The sequence below is a fragment of the Pseudochaenichthys georgianus genome, chromosome 3 (assembly GCF_902827115.2).
Source record: "Pseudochaenichthys georgianus chromosome 3, fPseGeo1.2, whole genome shotgun sequence".
NCBI classification, from domain to species: Eukaryota; Metazoa; Chordata; class Actinopteri; order Perciformes; family Channichthyidae; genus Pseudochaenichthys; species Pseudochaenichthys georgianus.
Window position 1 is genome coordinate 34,198,520 of NC_047505.1, and position 20,739 is coordinate 34,219,258.

Sequence of the window (20,739 nt, forward strand, 5' to 3'; positions counted from 1 at the left end):
ACAACAATAGACATATTTTTGATGGACTGATGCATGTAGTCACACAAAATAGTGTCCTCTTTACAAAAAGAACTATCAAGATAACGAAAAAAGGAAACCATCAGGGGAACTTGCTCCTGATGGTGAGTAGCCTAAAACAGTGGGGGGAAATACTCAAGGTAAAGTATAGGGAACCATTCATTGTAGAGTGCATTTAGTTGTGGTATTCTAATTCCAATTATATCAAGCAAAGGGAAGTGGAACATAAAACTGCAGTCAAATAAAAATTATCATGATTGCAAATATTAATAAAGACCATAAAAGTCAATGGTTAAAAGAAGACCAAGGATTACAGATATCTTTCCTGGTTTCCTAAACAAAACACTGTCCATTTGTTGCAGATTGGGATGGGTTCTTGTCTGCAGCAATGAGTTCTCCCACTCAAGTTTATGAATGGACGAAACAAAATGCAACAAAAAAGGTCATGGGAAATTAAACTATGTGCAAATCAACACCGTTGGGCCTTACACTGCTGGACATTCTTGTATCTACTTTACGTCTGTCATTTGAACAAAATAGTTTGGTATGCAAATCAAACAACAAAGAAGCTGTTGAATACATCTCTACCTTTAAATTAATCTGTTTACTGTATTTCTACTACTGCTATTTCTGCCCATACATCAACTTTTAAGGTGACAGATTCCTTCTTTATTGCTCTCCCTAGGGTTTCAACCATTTGTATTGACTTCAATGTATGTAGGATTATGTTTCCACTGATTATGTTTATGTTCCATCAGTATGTACAAATAGGTCATGAGGACTGTAATGCTTGTATTTATTTGAAGGAAAGGTCAGATCTGAGAGGGATTAGATCAATACCAATGATGGCAGATGTAGGAATATTGCCTCAGTTATCGTGTGATGTGCTGCTGAGTACTAATTTCACTCTCCCCAGGGATGCAGCCAGGCATCATAAGCGACAGTAAGGACAGGGAAAGCTCTGCCGGGGGTGAGCAGGGCTGGCTGACCAAACACAGATAACAGCAGCACTCATCCCATGACGACAGAAATCTGGAGTATTACTGCTCTCATTTGAATCCCCTTACATCACATCACTTTGTATCTGATCTGGCTCTATCTGCTCCAAACTAAAACCATGGACCTCTCCCCCATTGAGTCCCTATAGTATTAATGGCCAGTAGTGTGGCCTTGAGGATACAAATAATTGCTTTCAGCTGGAGAGTCACCTGCTGAAGTTTCCCTGAGCAATATAATGACTCACCATAGGGTCTGATTCAATGTTCAGTATTTGACCCGGCACTCCGACCTTTTAGTATCGACCTGCAGGAGTGAATGAAATTGTGACATTACAATCACACCATTATGAGGACCTGTGAGTACATTATTGCAGAGCTGAGGTGATCTGAACAGCCACTGAGAGCGTTTGGGTCTGTGCTGAATTTGGAAGGGAGAACATTGTTACTCCTTTATCAGCTTTAATCCGAAAATTAACTTGGCTTATTCAGCAAATCCATGTTATTGTCCAATTTAAGTGCAACATCCCCCCTTATTCAACAGTCTTGTTTTGGTGCCCCTCCCGTTTTCAATACTTTATGTCTCACACTTTTTTTACATTTGATAAATAAATATATTTTCTAAACCCTAACTTATTGCTGATATAACTTATACATCTAGATTTGTATATTCTCTATAATTTCCCTTGACCATTTATTAAAAACATTGTGTAGGAAAACACCTGCAGCTTATACTGTAGTATTTTTGTACATATTCAGGAATAATTAGGGCATCTAATAAATTACAAGACATGCTTGATGTCGACCAGATGTAGTTTACAGGAAACTGGTGAAACAGAAACAAATATTTGCTGAATAAACAAGAAGCCATGTGTGACTAGAGTCACATTTTAATTCTCTCATCACAAAATCATACCACATTATCATGCAGACACAGGCACAAATTCATATATATATATATAAATATATATATATATATATATATAAATATATATATATATACAGACAAAGTACTGACGGGGCATTCATTTAAGTTTCAGAAAATGTAAATCTCTAAAAAAACTTTAAAGGGGACCTATCATGCGAAATGCACTTTGTGATGTATTTTATACATACATATGTGTCCCCGGTGCGTCGGGGAACTCACGCAGCATCAGAAAATAAAACCCTCTATTTTCCTCCGTACCCAAATCTTTTAAAAACAGGGGTACAACGAGTGGATACAGATTTGCTGCCGATCTGACGTCAAATCGGCAGTGGACCCACAAAAAATTGCTATCAGAAACCATGCCTGACGTGTTTTGGACGTAATCTCGTCTTTGTTTACATTAGCATGCCTCGCTAACACTCAGAGCTAACCTGTACTGTGTAGAGCACATGTGTTTAAAAAGTAGGAAATAGAAAAAAGGAACTCACCTTGTGATAAACCCACAAGAGGAAAAGCATTTGAGCTCCATACTATTTCAGAAATAATCTTTTATGTGGTTTAAACAGGATGGCGTTTTATCACAGCAGAATTTAACTTTATCTCCCGTAGAATTCTGATCAGGCATTAGCTCCGCCTCCTCTTTTTTTTTTTTCAAGCTAAGGACCCACAATCCCCATTTCTCTAACAGGGCTGCAAAAGAGGGGTTTGAGCAGTATGAGGCATGGCTACAATGGGGGAACTGTTTGGTATTTTAAGCAAAACACTTCACAGACATGTTTTGTATAGGTATGGCCCTACAATATATTTGTCTAATATAGCATAATAGGTCCACTTTAAGGAAAAAGAAGAAGGGGAAAGTACAGATGATTCTTCACAAAGTTAACAGCATATGTGCTGACCGAAGTGACTTACTATATAGCGTGGCATCAAATTCCCCCATGCCTTCGGAGGGGTTAGTTATCAGTATCTGCACAGTGAGGTATCACAGAACCAATGCACACATTAATGGAGCCGCTCTGGCTTTTGATGATTTAAAACAAGTTACAGGTCTGCCATATTCTTTATCCTTCCCTTCATCTTCAAAGGATGTAATCAGAATAAGTGAAGCATAGCAGCTGGCAGACTGAGCACACTTCACTGCACCGCACTGGCAGACTCAAATTGAAAATGCAGCCATCCTCAAAACTAGTCTCCCGCTAAAGTTCCCTGTATGAATACAAACCACCATGGATTTCCCGTATCACTGACATGTAGATGCATGGAGACCTATTCTGAGGCTGTTTACAGAGCTATTCAAGTGTAAGCATGGCTGTGAGGCTTATGTCAGTGATCTGATTCTGGAGTAGCATCTCCTTAAAGACCAACATGGTGGGTCAAAGTCTGAAACCCAGAGCAGACGGCCCTGCCCCTATTTAATCCCTTTATAGAAAAGGTTGTGGTCAAAATCAACAGTAACCATGAAATAAGCAGACAAGGGTAATGGATGGAAGATGTGTGTTGATGGATAATATGCAAGTGACTACACTACTGTACACTAACAAAAGGCTGTCAGGATGATACAGAGCTCTATTAATTTCCCTGTCTCTAGGAGGATGGCGCTGTACCGGGGTGGATGAATATTCTAGCAGAACATTTAATAAATGATGAGGGGAGGCAGCGGTGAGAGGCTTACAACACTGAATTGTTCAACTGTTGTTTTTGCGTTCCCTTTCCCCACTACTGTACAGTATGTATTCAGTCGGGTTCTCCCATGATGCTCTCCCTCCTCTTCCATCATCATCATCAACACACACGCTGCCCGCCTCCTCCCTTTCTCCTCCCTCTCTATTTCATTCCCAAATCCTGATCTTGCACTCTTGCTTACAAAGAGCTGGGTGATGTGGACATGTATCTTTCACATTATGTCCAAATTGTGACACTTGGTTCTTTGTAACATATTTACAAATGACATATCGTTAACTATCATGCTCTCTGTCAAGGAAGGTACTTTTTCAGCAATTTTTTCAGCAAAAAACTGTTTGCCTGATTTTCAGAAAACACAGGGTGGATAAACTTCTCTGTTTCACTTTCTCAAACATTGGGAGATAAAGCATTTTTGACGTATTGAGCGGAATAATCTGAGTATTAGTTCCAGACAGGGAAAATGCACATGAACAACCCCTCAAGTCGGAAAAACAACTTCTAAAGGAAATCTAAACGTCTTGTTTTGAAAGCTCTAAGCAATTAAAAACAACAGATGTTTTGTAAGTGTCCTTGTTGATTCCACTTCACTTAAAACTCATGGGTACATTAAAATCAGTGAATGACCTCCCAAATTTGAAATGAGACCATGCCAGTAGCATCCGAGTGCAGCAATGGCCTTGGTGGATGTCTGAGCTCATAGAGTGCCATTCTAGTAAATAACGTGTTTTGATACCCAAGCAGGTTCTTTGTTATCAGCTTGGTCAGCTACTTCAATAGCTGAGTGAGAGGTACATAAACTGATTAAAAAAAGATTGCATAGTTGTTTGTGTGATATTTTGTTTTTAAACCAGATATTGCAAAACACAACAATGTGCCTGTTAGGGAAGTGTGATATCAATTAATAGGATCAGTGTCTGATGAGTAAAAACATTAACATAGTGTGTGAAGAATGCGAGTTACTTCGCCTGGAACCAAGGTAATTGGCATTGTCAACAGGCCAGCATAACTGATAACAGAGGATCTCTGTTTCTGCAATATCCTACCATCACGATTAGGGTTGGGTACCGAGAACCGGTTCCGGTTCGGAACCGGTTGCAACATTTAGATTCCAACGGCATCATTTAGAAATGTGAATTTCGGTTCCGCTTTTCGATGCCTGAGGAAATGTTTCTCGCCACTCTCCGTAGCCTACTGTATGACTGCGGCGGGGCGGGAAATGTAGCATTGTACCTACACGTCCTACAGCGTAACCTGGGACCAGGGCCGGCCTGTCGCACTGGCGTCATAGATGTTCGCCTAGGGCGCCAGTTCTGGGGGGTGCTGCGCTGGCAGTTCTGGGAGGGGGAAAAAAAGTTTTGACCGTTGGTGCTCATCCAAATTTTCAGCCTTGATGTAACAACATTCATAATTAAAGGTGGGGTAGGTAAGTTTGAGAAACCGGCTCGAGATCACTAGAATTTGAAAATACACAACCGGAGAAAATCTGCCACTTCCTTATAGAGCCCCTCCTCCAACACACACGAACGTGCACATGACCAATGAGGGCATGAGATAAGTTTGTGCCCAGAGGAAGGCTGACAGGCAGGTAGGCCATCCAATCGCCACCGGGATGAAAAGGGTGTTACATTTACTTAAAGGTGGGGTAGGTAAGTTTCAGAAACCGGCTCGAGATACACTTTTTGTTATATTCCATGGAATGCTCTTAACATCCCGATAGCAATGAATATCTTAAGTGCTTTGACAAAAAATCGCCGGGCCGGCTAAACGGATTGGTTGTACTTTTTACAGTATTACGGCTTCTACAGATGACATTTTTTTATGGATTTTTTGTCAAAGCACTTAAGATATTCATTGCTATCGGGATGTTAAGAGCATTCCATGGAATATAACAAAAAGTGTATCTCGAGCCGGTTTCTGAAACTTACCTACCCCACCTTTAAGTAAATGTAACACCCTTTTCATCCCGGTGGCGGTTACACTTTTCATTTGCCCTGTAGGCTACGATGGGCGCTGCAAGTGATGAAAATGGGGGATGTTGGTTTATCTGGCGCCCGCAGCTCACAGCCAAAGTGCGAGTGAGCGAGGGAGAGAGGGAGGGTGCACCGGTACCGGCGCAGTTGTTATTAAAATCTGGTGCTAGCTGCTCTAACGGATATAAGAAGAAGACGTTTCTACAATGATGTGGAGGGAGAGTTCTCTCCAGTCAGACTGAGAGGCTGATAACTAGCTGTGAGGTAAAGGACTCTGAGTGTTTAGATAGTTCACTTTAGTCTAAGTTATCTCAGTGGGTCTCAAACGTTTTGATCACAATTTATGTAAGCACATATTTCCAAAGCACTAATTATTGGGATAAAACAGGTTTGAAATAATTCCAATGTATACTATAGGACAGTAAACCAGACATATCGTTTTAAACTGGAGAGATAAAAAAATATGCATAAATAAAAAAGTAAAATAAAATAAGTTACATGTATTTGTTATTGGCTATGGTAGGTTATTGGTTATGTTCACACACTTATTTGATTATTAAAATGTAAACCGATCTTTTTCACATGGGTGTTTAGAGTTGTACCCCCTAGATCTAGTCTCTAGTAATTCTGCTTAAAGTGCACCAGATTGAAGCATTTTACTTCAAAATGTTCAAACATTTCTTCCCGGTATGCCTGAAGGCAGATATGCTTGTTTTTCTCAACAAGAACTGTTTTTAAATGGGGGGGGGGTTTCCTTTAAAAGTTGGATTGTTGCACTGTTGTAGCTTCAGTGGTTCTCAGGTTACAGTTACATATCAGTGAATATAAACAGACTGATTAATGTGAATATTACTATAAACTAACCTGTGTAAAAGTTTCTGGAATAAATGTAATCTTTTTGGTGGAAGAAGCATGTATCAGTTTTTTACCCTGCCCCTCAAAGAATCGGAATTGAGAACCGTTAAGAACCGGAATCGAAAAGTAGAATCGGAATCAGAATCGTGGAAATTCCAACGATACCCAACCCTAATCACGATTCATATACCAAATAAAAACACAACAGATACAAGTTTCGATGCAGCCAAACAATGTAAGCTTGTCACCTAGCTAAATAAAGCTCCAGAATTTTTTTTTAACCTTCCCTTCTATATTTCTTCCACCATTAGTTCTAATTCCATCTACCCTTCCCTTCCCGTCTCTGTTGTTTTCTACGCCCCAATAGCATGACTCAGAGGACAGCCAAGCAGGTGAAGGAGCTCCCTACGGCCCGGAGGCTGTCTACCTGTTCAGTGCCCAGCAACAGGTCTACACAGAAACATTGGACAGTGGTCCCACTGTCAGGAATGTCCTGTTATTGCCCAGCACATTCGTTTAAATATCTCTATATTTTGGAAGAACTTAACAATTGTTCATGGTGCTTTGTAAAAATTCCTCCCACACTCTTCCATATACTCTAATAACCTGCCAAAATACAGTCAAGCCAACTCACTGATATCTGTAGGTAGGCAGAGCAGCTCTACTGTTTGCTCCAGGCGATGACCTAAAACACAAGAGGAGAGAGAGCGTCAAACTGAGCATCAAACTGACAACCCACATGACACACAGTTCAGCATGAAGATTGAGCTTTGATGTCCTTTTTATGCCTGGATGTGCACAAGGTACGAGGGGTGATAATGAGAAATAGGATTGTTAGGTCACAAAACAGAGTGGGAAGTTTTCCTTCGACTCTAAACTCTTAAAATTGCAATTGCATGATGTTCAGAAGGAAAATAGGCTGTGCACATCCTTTACATATGTCCTGAGACAGATCCACATGCTATTCTTTACATAACAAATATACAAAGATAGTAAAGGACATCATATATATATTATAAGTAAATCATAAAGGTTGAGAAAGAAAATATTAATGTCAAACAAATACTTGCACAGTATGTCTATATCACTTATGCAAATAACAATGACTTTGACATTTGACCTGCTCTAATCAGCATCTAGATGTCACTTATATGAACAAGAGCTTGTGGCAGAGCTGATGAGGGATGTGCTTCAGATCTCACTTAAAACTAAACTCAGTGCTTCTTTCTTCTATTATATTTTTATGAAAGGGATTTTTCGAGCCGTGCACTGTCTAAAACAGAGGTGTGGTTATATAATAATAACTGGCCAGTAACAAGATAAACCATCCAGTCTATGAGATTAACTTAAAACATTGGGTCAGCTATTTTCACACCAAACTCTGACAGCAGGGCTTCACCATCTGCCACTAAGTCAAGGCCACATGTCACATCCTCACAGCCCCCTGTGACATCCCCAAGTCACTGTCCCCACTCAGCAGTTGGATCAGATTAAGCACAAAACACACCAGCAGCATACACACTGTCGGTTTCAGCTACATTGCTCTTTTACAACAGCCAGCAAGAGAGGTGTTGCGTGATGTGAACAGAACATGGTCAAAAACTACACAGGTGGAAGATGTGATGATGCTTTTCGGCATGTCTTTCTCCCTGGACAGATAGCATATTAAAATAACAGGAGACAATCAGGATGAAAATAATACACACATATGTATGTGAACATATTAACTATATGCTTTTTTTATCGCTTTCAAATCTACTCATTTGTTCTAAAACATTGTAAATCTAAAAAAATATGCCAACACACACATTATGTTGTACTTGTGACGACATTGTCTTTACTTTTCTTTCAACTCAATGAAGGCTTACCCCGCTTTTACTCAAACATCAATTTGCTTGATTCCAACATATACCCTTTTTCGAAGCATAACCCTGACCTATATTTAACTAACTCTAACTACTCAAAGATCATCAGATAATATGTATATATGACCCAATCTGTATATATGTTCACTTTAATTCATCTGTTATTTCATCATTTTTTATCATTTTTATCTTTAATTGAATTAATCGGTGTGAATCTGTGCTGTCCTGTTTTTCATTTTTAACCTGTTGCTGTTAAAACCACCATTTCCCCACAGGGATTAATAAAGGTCCATCTTACCTTATTTTATCAGATTGTTGTTCTTGTGGTACCGTATTTTAGGTTAGTCCCCACAAAATGACGATGTGAACACAGTTACAACAGTCTCTCTTCTAGCTACTGCTCTAGTTCACCATGGCTCCCCTCCTCCTGCTTGCATACAGCCCTGAGGCTTGTATTGGTCCCATAGGTCCAACTCACACTGCAGCACACTGCAGATACAGTGTTTGAGACAAAACACTCGGCAGATTACATCAATGACCAACCAAAAGTGTTAAAAACTAGAAAGAAAGAGAATAATCTTGAGGAAATCTAGGAATCTTGAGCCATAGCATAACTTCATTTCCTGTTGGTGCTGACTATCTCGGATACAGTGAAGCAAACAGTAATAGTTTAGTGCTTGTTTCCTAGAAATGTAATCATAGATCACTCCTGATAGTATTCAGGAGTTCTTTTTGCTTTACTGTAAAAATTACATTGATAGCATTCAACCCACAAACTACACAGTCACATTAGCATGTCATCAAGTACCGACTAGGTAATTTATAGAGATCAATGAGCGGAATATAAGATCCAGTATTTCCCCTAAGATGGAGTCATAGCAGCGGTGCTAAGGCACGTGAGCCCAGCAAAATGTGAGCGCGAAGCGCATGACATTTTTTAGTGTGTGCGAAGTGCGCCCCGCCAAAATGTTTCGACAGTATATGTCTGCCAGCACAAGAAAGGCTCTTGAGGCTCTACAGGTGTATTTTGCTAAATCACCTTTATTGAACATACAGTAACACAAATACTACACATCCACATAACAAACAATCAAAATAAAATGTATGCAATTTAATTATTTTAACCTTCTTTATTTGGGGGTGGACCTTACATCCTCTAGGGGGGTCCGGGTGCATGCACCCCCGGGAAGATTTTTTTTTAAATGCTGAAGTTAAGTGCATCAATCTGGTGCATTTAAGGCAATTTATGGAAATGAAATGAAAATTAATTTATGGATACAGCTCTCAACACTCATATGAAAGGGAGCTGTATACTTTTGAATAATCCAAAAATCTTTAGAATATGATCACAACCAATAACAAATCATTTAAACTTGTTTATTCTTATCTTATGTTACCTACTTAGCATTCTTTCATTTTATTTATGCATATTTTACAAATCACTCCCCTTTTAAACAGTTTTTTTTTTACAGTCCTATAGTACACATTGGAATGATTTCTTACTTTGTTTTTTACAACTATATTAAATAGATTAAGGTGTGCTCTCTCGCTCTCTCTCTGTCTCGCTGCGCCGCTGCTGAATGTAGGGGAAACACTGAGACCCCTTAACTTTGTTTAACTCTCTCCCCCAATACCTTTCCCAACGTCAAGAAGCAATACTGGCAGTCTTAAAAGATTAAGGATAGGAGTCTATTTTAGCGTAATTATTTGAAAATAAAAAGGATATCTATTTTTACATACCATGTACCAGAAATTGTATTTTACATAATTCTGAATCAGTACTTAAAATGTCCATACAACATGTTGGGAAAATACTGAATGTACTCTTCTAATATCAGAGTAGCACATGATAACAAAGGCCCTACGTAGCTGTGTAACCAGATGTATGATTACCTAGAAGAGCGTCAGGACACACTGTTTTAGGCATATGATAGCTATGTGACAACAATTCAGCCTCTATGGAGATGTGGGCATGTGACTGTCATGTTTATTGCTTACGCAGGCCTTAGCTAATCTAAACTAAACATTGAACACTGCTTTGAACCGGTATTCTGCATCTTGTGACTGAATAACACCCTCTCTTGTATATAAAACATCTGAAGGACACTGTTCTGGGAACTATTTGTCCCATGCAGCCCTGTGTGTGATGACTACTTCCATTCTTGCAAGGATCGTAAATACATGTATCCTGATATTGAAGACCAGACGAGTGATATTTTTCTAACACAAAACCATGAAGCATCGTTTTAATTCCCCAAACAATCTCTGAAACACAATGTTTGCTTTGCAGATTATAAATGGCGAGCGGAATAAATTGAAAGACAAATCCATGTTGATATCGGCAGGAAGCAAGCTAGTTAACATCAGCTATTGGGCAGCCCTCCGGCAGCAGAGTCCTGCCTCCTATTGTTAAAGGAGAATCCATAAAGTTAATTCAGGTTCAAGCTCTATTCTGAAATTAGTTTGGGTTCATTAACACAAGCTCTTACAATAACAAACTAAAAGGATAACATTAGGGATTCATTCCTAGTATGTATATGGGGTGGACAAACACTTTTAACAGTTAATCTTACCACTCTCAATGTCACACAATAAACAGCAGAGTGCCCATTTACTCAGTGCCAATACAAAAACACTAGCTCTAGATCAGTGGTCGCCAACCAGTCGATCGTGATCGACCGGTCGATCGCGAGTGTGGTGCGGGTAGATCGCGGACCATTAAAAAAAAAAGTAACAAAATAAATAAAAATAATAATAATAATGTTTGAAAAATACGTTTTTAGATGTAAACCTATCATCCACCACCCCGTTAGCAGGTGCCACTTGATTGACGTATATTTGAGACACCTCAATAATATAATACATTAACCGTGCTTTACGACCTCATCATGACACAAGAGAGGACGACAGAAATGCAATTTCCCGTGTTCAGTGAATGCAACAGAGGCAAGTCACCAGACCAATCAGAGAGTTGCATGGAAATACACGTGTGCTTGTGTCATTCAAGCTCGGCTCTGTGTGTGTGTGGCGCGCATTTAGTGTGATAGAGAGAGGGAGAGAGGGAGAGAGGGGGACCGGTGCTAGCGGGGACCGTCATGTTAGCATCTGGTTAGCTAGCTGCAGGGACGTGCACAGACATTTGGAGGGGCTATTGCTCTAAACTGGAAAAAGGGCCTCCCCCCGAAAAAGAATATAAGACCAAAACGATTATTACATTAACTAATTTGAACAGTAATTCACAGCTAAGGCAACTACTTGCATTCAGTGACTTGATTTTTAAAATGAAAACCAGGGAAATGTTTTATTTTGCGGTCCATATCTCATTAAAATATCTAATATTAGTAACTATTAAAGAAAAATTGGGGACAATTCAATGTAGTTTGCCCATTGTAACTGCTGTGCAGACATACTGATAAAATAGGGCTTCTAACTAATTACCTTAAATAAACTCACTAATTAATTAAACCAGTTCAATACTCATTATTATTATTCTTATCATTCTTTATGAGCGCAGTAACGGTAAGGTATCTAATTACTTATTTATTTAGTATTCCATAACTTAATAACAGAGATGGTCAAATTAAAGTAGAGACATGGCAGAAATCCTACAATGTGTCCTCCATGAGAGGGCGATCAAGAAAAGAGAGCGAGCGGCGCGTTGAGGGAGTTTACCATGGATGTTTAATAGGAGTTTACAGAGCAGATGAAAAGACACAGAAAGACAGAAGCACAATAACAAGTATATGTAGGTGTTCTTTTGTAAATAACCGATAGTGTCAAGAGGAAGTAAAGTCCCTGCCATGAGAAAACTCAAAATCCATTTTCCAAAATCCGACACTAGAGGTGGTCTTAACGCACCGGCACCAATACAGTAGCCTATTATAAATATTATATATATAATACGTAACATGTGTAATCACACACTTAGCGATATTGAACATAAATAATAAAAACGTAGGCCTACCTGGTTTTAAACACATTTGTGGTCATACTGTGGAATGAGTTCACACCCTTTATATATAGTCTATGGTTCACACTGAAACGAGTTCTTCATTCAACATTTCGCGGGCAATTACATGTAAGAAGAAGAACTAAAAGAAGTAGTAGAAGAAGAATGAAGCTGGTGTGTTTCCCGCAGCGAGACACTACAATACTAATTGTGGGCTTATCATGTTGATTCGACCACAACAGAAAAGAAAAAAAAACTCTAGCTCTCTCCAGAAGGGCAGGTCAGCCAAAAAGGGAAAACGGGCCGTTGCCCGGGCAACATTAGCCAGTACCTGTGCACGTCCCTGGCTAGCTGCACTAACGGACATAAAGAGCTGTTTCCACAACAAGCTGGAGGAGAGTCCTCCCCTGTCAGACTGAGGGGCTCAGGTGAGCTACAGTAAAGGACTCTCTGAGTGTTTAGAACGGTTTTGTCACAAATTATTCAAAAGATTATTTCCGCGGCACACCTTCATATGATCATTATAGTTATACAAACAATAAGAGAATAAAGGAAAAACAGGTATGAAATACTATATGGCAGTAAAACAAATTGGAAGCACTGTCTGGGCCGTCTTTTTCACTCAATTCTGCAATAGGTAGATCTCGCCTTTCACCTAGGCCGAGGTCGGTGATCTTGGGCTTAAAAAGGTTGGTGACCACTGCTCTAGATGATATCTGACAGGAATTGTAAGAATTGAGACTGGACTCAAGGGGAAAAAACAGACCTGCAGTCTGTTGCTGATATTGATGATTCACACTAGTGAGTAAATTATATGTCCAAAGGGATGGGGGGGGGGGGGATCTCTGTGTTCTCCTTACAGCTCAGCAATTGACATAAGTGTGATGTAAAACCTGCAGGTCATACACTCATAATGGACTTTTTAGTGAAATAGGAGACATGTGGAATGTGAAAATCTAAGAATAACGTATGTAAAATCGATATTATTTGATATGGTGTAAAATACAGAATCAGTCTGAAGAGATACAACGATGATGATTACTTCCCTTGTTCTTCCAGAAACAGAGAAGGCATGTTACTGAGATTTCTGCAGACCTCCATTCTAAAGATGCATTGAGCCAGTAGACATAAAAACAAGCTGACAAATACACACTTCACGCTTGTATGCACACCTACGTCTCAGCTCATGAGAGTCGTCTCCATCTATCTACATTGATCTCTTTTCTCCCTACCTCATGGCAGGCAAAAGTTTACAGTGCCCTGTTCATTCTAAAACCTTTGCATACGCTGTTCCCTGGCATTTTACAACCCATCAACAATTTTACAAGGTTGCTCACTGCCATGCTTTCTGGACCTCCTGTCCCAGAGCAATAACTAAGCTCTCTTTTCTGAATTACAAACCTGAGGGACGTAAAGATGCAACAGAGGATGGAATGAGGGGGCTCCACGGCAGAGCAGACATAAACAAACCGCTGGCTGCTAACAGTCCAGTTGACCTGAGCTTCAGCTTTACTCTCAGTATTGTTTAGCAGTCACGGGTATGAGGGACACATCCAATGCAACATTATTCAAGTGATCTCTTCATGAAATGGTGCTTGCATGTGGTTAACTTTGAACAGTGGCAACATTATTATATTAATTCTCTGATTAGTATTCCTTAGCTTGCCTCAACTCATCCGAGGCTGTGGGGTCAGTAGAAATGGCTCTAATTTTAGCGTCTACTACAAAAACGTGAACATATTACGCCTGTACTCGCCTCTTTACATTGGCTAACAGTCAATTTTAGAATACAATTTAAAATGTTATTGTTTGCATACAAAGCCATAAACGGTTTAGCCCCACCGTACCTGGCAGATCTTTTAAAACCATACACACCCACACGGTCACTGAGATCTGCTGACAGATTACTTCTGGTCGTCCCTAAATCAAGGTTAAAGCAGCGAGGAGACCGAGCCTTTGCTGTTGCAGCTCCAAAATTATGGAACAAATTGCCCCTCCAGGTTAGACTTGCTCCAACTCTGCCTGTTTTTAAATCTCGTTTAAAAACCCACTTCTTTTCCCTTGCATTTACAGACCAGGGGCCTCATTAATAACGCCGTGCATAGGATTCACGTGGGAAGGTTGCTTACGTAGTAGAAATAAAAAAAATAGGTACAGACATTTTCCGATTCACAAAACATTGCGTACCGGCGAGGAAAGTGCGTACGACACTTCCTACGCCGGTTTCCCTTTATAAATCACAATCGACTTGAAATGCGGCGCAGCTTTTGCGGGCTTCACGTAACGCCCATATTTTCCTATAAATAGTCAAAGAAACACCCATTCTGTCACAATCTTAAGGAGAACCCAAATGCAGCACTCGAGAAACCAAGGAGAATTGGTAATATACTTTATTGGAGATTCCACTGGATCGGAGGAATACCAACCGGGCAGTATAACGCACCGGAGGACAGCGGGCAGAAGGTGAGTCAGGGACAGGCAGAGGGTCAGGGAGTAAGCGAGGCGGTCAGCGTGGATACAGGCAGGGTCGGATAACAGGCCAGGCAGGATAGTCGAGGGACAGGCAGGATCAGGAAACAGGCAGAGCAGTCAGGTCGGGGACAGGCAGGGTCGGAACCGGGTAGGCAATCTAGTTTTGAACGCGGGAGAGACAAGCATGAGGCAAAGTACAATCTGGCAAAGAGTGTGTGTAAGGTGCGGGTTTAAATACTGGCAGAAGCTAATGGGTGCAGAAGAGAAAGAGAGTGAGTTAACGAGTGGGTGTGGAAAACAGGTGAGACAGGTGAATGGAAAACTACTGGTGAATGATGGAGCAGACTATGACAGAACCCCCCCCTTAATGGACGGCTCCTGACGTCCCTAAATGCTAATCTACAGAGGAGGGTGGGAGGTGGGATTAATACTCATCTGAAAAAGTTCTTTCCGCCTCCCTCTCCTGCCCCCTGTGGGAATCTGCATCCTCATCAGAAGCCTGCCCCTCGCTGTCCTCCTCTGAAGAGCTGACGGTAAGAGGAGAGACTCTCCCTGTGTCTCTGCCCATCGACGTGACGGTCTTAGATGGTTGCTCGGGATTACGCCGATGGAACTCCCTGATGAGCCGGGGGTCCAACACATGACTAGCTGGAACCCAAGACCTCTCCTCAGGGCCGTAACCCTTCCAGTCCACCAGGTACTGGACTCCTCTTCCTCTGCGACGGGAACGAAGAAGTCATCGGAGAGTGTACGTAGGCCCACCGTCAATCATCCGGGGGGGTGGTGGGGGAGGGATTGCAGGAACCAAGGCACTCTCTCGGACAGGTTTGATCCTGGAAACGTGGAAGGTGGGATGGATCCGCAGAGTCCGAGGCAGTCTTAGCCTTACTGCTGCAGGATTGATTATCCTGACAATCTCAAACGGTCCAATGAATTTAGGTGCAAGTTTCTTCGAATCCACCCGTAAAGGAATATCCCGGGAGGAAAGCCATACCTTTTGGCCCACCTGGTAGACAGGTGCTTCGGAACGTCGGCGGTTGGCAGAGGAGGCGTACCGGTTGGCCGAACAGACGAGAGTTCTCCGGGCTTGATTCCAGGTCCGTCGACAACGACGGATGAAAGCCTGGACGGACGGACAGGTAACCTCCCTCTCCAGGGCCGGAAACAGAGGGGGTTGAAGCCCGTAAGCACACTGAAATGGGGACAGCTTGGTGGCCGAACTGACCAGAGTGTTGTGGGCGTACTCGACCCAGAGCAGCTGTTTAGCCCAGGCCGCTGGGTTCTTGGAGACTATACAGCGTAAGGTCGTCTCCATCTCCTGGTTCTTTCTTTCTGTCTGACCGTTGGATTGCGGATGGAAACCGGATGACAGACTGACCGTGGCCCCAAGGAGCGTGCAGAATTCCCTCCAGAACACCGAGGTAAATTGAGGACCACGATCGGAAACCACATCAGTAGGCAGCCCATGGAGCCGGAACACATGGAGCAGGACCAGCTCCGCCGTCTCTTTAGCTGAGGGGAGCTTGGGTATCGGCACAAAATGAGCCATCTTACTGAATCGGTCTACCACCGTCAAGATGGCAGTGTGTCCGTTGGACGGTGGCAGACCAGTAACAAAGTCCAAAGAAATGTGAGACCAGGGGCGATGAGGGATAGGCAGAGGTCGTAGGAGACCAGCAGGAGCTTGGTGAGAAGACTTGTTCTGATTGCAAACGGGGCAGGCATTAACAAATTCCCTGGTGTCCTCCTTAAGTGTTGCCCACCAGAACCTTTGCTGGACTACCTCCCATGTGCGTTGGATCCCAGGATAGCAGGTGAGTCTGGAGTTATGAGCCAACTGGAGAACATCAGTCCTCAACGTCTGCGGAACGAACAGGCGGTTCGGAGGACAGGCACTGGGTCCCGGCTGGTCCTGCTGGGCGGCCTTGACCCTCTCCTCCACCTCCCAGATGAGGGCGGCGACGAGCTGAGAAGTCGGAAGGATGGTGTCCAAGCCCCTGGGAATGTTACCTCCCTCTCCAAACTGACGAGAAAGAGCGTCAGCCTTAATGTTCCGAGAACCAGGGCGGTAGGAGAGGGAGAAATTGAACCGAGTGAAGAAAAGGGCCCATCTAGCCTGACGGGAATTCAGTCTGCGGGCCGACCGGATGTACTCCAAATTCTTGTGGTCGGTCCACACCAGGAAAGGTTGACTGGTCCCCTCGAGCCAGTGACGCCACTCCTCCAGAGCCAACTTCACTGCTAGCAGCTCCCGGTTTCCCACATCATAATTCCTTTCCGCTGGAGTTAAACGCTTTGAAAAGAAAGCACAGGGATGGAGTTTTTGGCTGTCCATTTCTCGCTGAGACAGGATGGCTCCCACCCCCATATCAGAAGCATCCACCTCCAAAACAAACTGTCTTACAGGATCGGGTACTCGGAGGATGGGGGCGGAGGTGAACCTGGCCTTAAGGTTCTGGAATGCCTCCTCAGCCGAGGAGGACCACTGGAACATGACCTTAGAGGAGATCAGGGCTGTGAGAGGAGCGGCCAAGGTACTGTATCCACGAATGAACCTCCGGTAGAAGTTGGCGAACCCGAGGAACTGTTGTAGCCGCTTCCGGGAATCTGGAACCGGCCAGGAAGTGACTGCATCAACCTTGGAAGGATCCATCTCGATGCTCCCTTGTCCCACGATGTATCCCAGAAAAGAGACGGAGGATGTGTGAAACTCGCACTTCTCCGTTTTAACAAACAGCGAATTCTCGAGTAATCTCCTGAGAACCGCCTGGACGTGGTGCACGTGTTCTTTCAGCGTCTTGGAAAAGATCAGGATGTCATCCAAGTAAAAAAACACGTGTCGGTCCAACATGTCTCGGAGCACGTCATTTACCAACGCCTGGAATACTGCAGGGGCGTTGGTAAGCCCAAAAGGCATGACTAGGTACTCGTAGTGCCCCGAGGTGGTGTTGAAGGCGGTCTTCCACTCATCCCCCTCGCGAATACGTACCAAGTGGTACGCGTTACGCAAGTCCAGCTTACTGAATATGGTTGCTCCCTGCAACAACTCAAATGCAGAAGAGATAAGAGGCAGTGGGTATCGATTATTGATCGTAATGTCATTAAGACCCCGAAAGTCGATACAGGGCCTTAGGGTCTTGTCTTTCTTCTCTACAAAGAAGAACCCTGCGCCAGCAGGTGATGAGGACGGGCGAATAATCCCAGCCGCCAGAGCGTCATTGATATAAGTCTCCATGGAAACTCTTTCCGGAGCCGACAGGGAGTACAATCGACCCCTGGGAGGGCTGGTGCCGGGATGCAGGTCGATGGCACAGTCGTAGGGCCGGTGTGGTGGTAGGGAAGTAGCCCTCGACTTGCTGAATACTTCCTTGAAGTCCAGATATTCCGGTGGAACTCCTGTAACATCCAGAACTTGGCTGGGGTTCCCCGAGCGTTGAGGCGCGGCAGCCTGTTTCAGACAGATCTGATGACAAGAGGGGCTCCATCCCAAAATGGCTCCCGTCTCCCAGTCAATGTTAGGGTTGTGGCGGCGGAGCCATGGGTAACCCAGGATAAGCGGGATATGTGGAGACCGGAGAACATGAAACTGAATAGTCTCGTGATGGTTCCCAGACAGGAGCATGTGAACGGGTACAGTCTGATGAGTCACTGTCCCCAGCAGGTGACCGTCTAAGGCGTTGGCTGGAACTGGGCGAGATAAGGGAACCCGGTCTATTCCCAACTGCAACATAAGCTCTTCATCCATAATACTCGTGTCCGAACCAGAGTCAATAAAAACTGCAAGAGCCTGAGAGCTATCCGGTAATAGCAACCTGGCGTGGCTCAATGGTCTCTGAGTGGGAACAAATCCAGGGGTTTGGCTCACCAGTATGTTCCCCATTACTGCTGAGCCTTGCCTTTTACCGGGCAGTGAGAAACGAAATGGCCGGCCCGGCCGCAGTAGAGACACAGGTTACGACGTCTGCGATGCTCACGTTCCTCCAAAGTGAGGTTGGTGCGACCCACTTGCATGGGCTCATCCCCCCCTGGTTGCGGCTCTGGAGTGAGGTGAGGAGTCGCAGCCAAACTCAGACGTCGGGGCGCCCAGGCATGTTGAACTTCCGCCGATCGTCGCTCCCGTCTCCGTGTCTGGATGCGCCGATCCATGCGGGAAGTCAGTTCAATCAACCCATCCAGTGAATTGGGCAGATCAAACGACACCAGCTTGTCTTTAATGTAATCCGCCAACCCACGCAGATAGGCGTCACACTGGGCTGCAGAATTCCAGTTGCTGAGGCGGCTCCGGGTGCGAAACTCAATGGCATAATCCACTATAGATCCATTACCCTGGCTCAGGTTCAATAGTCCTCCTGCAGCATCTGGACCCACAGACACGGGTCCAAACACCTTGCGCAGCTCCGCAGAAAAAGCGGGGAACGAAGAGCAGGCGGGTGTTTGTTGCTCCCATTCCGCTGTGCCCCACAGTCGGGCTTTCCCAGTCAAATGATTGACCGTGAACGCCACACGAGCAGCTTCAGAAGCGAAAGTGTGTGGCTGCAGTGCAAACAGGATAGAACAGTTCGTAAGAAACGGGCTGCAGCCCTCCGGTTCCCCGGCGTAGCGCTCCGGAGTTCCCACCCGAGTCTCCGGGGTAAATCCCATCAGAGGTGATGCAGAAGCGGGTGTCGACGGCATAGGAAGAGGCGCTGGAGTGGCCACTCCTGCCACTAGCTGCTGCACCGTAGCCGTTAGCTGCTGTAGCTGCGCAGCTAAATAGGTTAGCGTCTGGTCCTGTGAAGATGTAGCATGTTGAGCCTCGGTGGCCAGGATGGCTATCGAGGCTTCCTGCCTCTGGAGAGCGTCCTCAACTCTCTCGAAACGGTCTCTTGGTGAAGAGGAGTGCGCTGGGTCCATGTTCTGGCCAGATTGTTTTGTCACAATCTTAAGGAGAACCCAAATGCAGCACTCGAGAAACCAAGGAGAATTGGTAATGTACTTTATTGGAGATTCCACTGGATCGGAGGAATACCAACCGGGCAGTATAATGCACCGGAGGACAGCGGGCAGAAGGTGAGTCACGGACAGGCAGAGGGTCAGGGAGTAAGCGAGGCGGTCAGCGTGGATACAGGCAGGGTCGGATAACAGGCCAGGCAGGATAGTCAAGGGACAGGCAGGATCAGGAAACAGGTAGAGCAGGCAGGTCGGGGACAGGCAGGGTCGGAACCGGGTAGGCAATCTAATTTTGAACGCGGGAGAGACAAGCATGAGGCAAAGTACAATCTGGCAAAGAGTGTGTGTAAGGTGCGGGTTTAAATACTGGCAGAAGCTAATGGGTGCAGAAGAGAAAGAGAGTGAGTTAACGAGTGGGTGTGGAAAACAGGTGAGACAGGTGAATGGAAAACTACTGGTGAATGATGGAGCAGACTATGACCAGTGTCGGGAAAGTTCACTTTCTACATTACTAGTTCAGTTCACAGTTCACACATTTTAAAATGAACTAGTTTAGTTCATAGTTCATAATTCAAAATATTGAACTAAAGTTCATGGTTTCAAAAATGAACTAATTTATAGTTTATAGTTCTTTTTTCAATACGTTGCTGCGAGCTATTATTTGTCTCCTGTACGATGTTAATGGAATTTGGGTGGTAGTGGATCTGTTTTGGCTCTCTTTTTTATTCGCCACTCACACATACCGTGAAAGGCTAGTCGTGTGCTTATTCTCAATGTGCCGTTTAAGGTTTGTTGTCGACGTCGTCGATGTACGGACTTGCTTTTTCAAACCGGGCGGACACAGTTTACAGGCAAACGTTTGATTTTTTCCATCTGAGTCAGTACTGACTTTAACGTAAAACTCTTTTAAATGCTCATACGCCGACGCCGTAGTAGAGTCTCACTCTGAGCGAGTGCTGCTCCAGCTGCTCTCGGCTTCGTCCATACTAATTCATCCATTCATTCATTCAATGCTCGCCGGTTCCGCGGTTCCACATTGTTTGTTGTGAGGAGTCTGATATATTTAATATATTTA

General features: G+C 43.7%; 1 protein-coding gene across 9 annotated transcripts in view; it reads right to left on the bottom strand.

Moving 5' to 3' along the window:
• apba2b (amyloid beta (A4) precursor protein-binding, family A, member 2b) overlaps window positions 1–20,739 on the bottom strand; it is a 100,627-nt gene that overhangs the window by 58,325 nt on the left and 21,563 nt on the right. For 3 of the 9 annotated variants that reach the window (XM_071206811.1, XM_071206798.1, XM_071206805.1), the window contains exon 2: window positions 7,084–7,134. The exons of 1 other annotated variant lie outside the window; for it this stretch is intronic. The gene's annotated coding sequence lies outside the window, so the exon portion shown is untranslated. Of the gene's footprint in view, window positions 1–1,261; window positions 1,321–2,853; window positions 2,909–4,858; window positions 4,959–7,083; window positions 7,135–20,739 lie in introns of all 9 variants that reach the window. 5 more of the 9 variants (XM_071206799.1, XM_071206806.1, XM_071206804.1 and 2 more) reach the window with 4 other exon arrangements.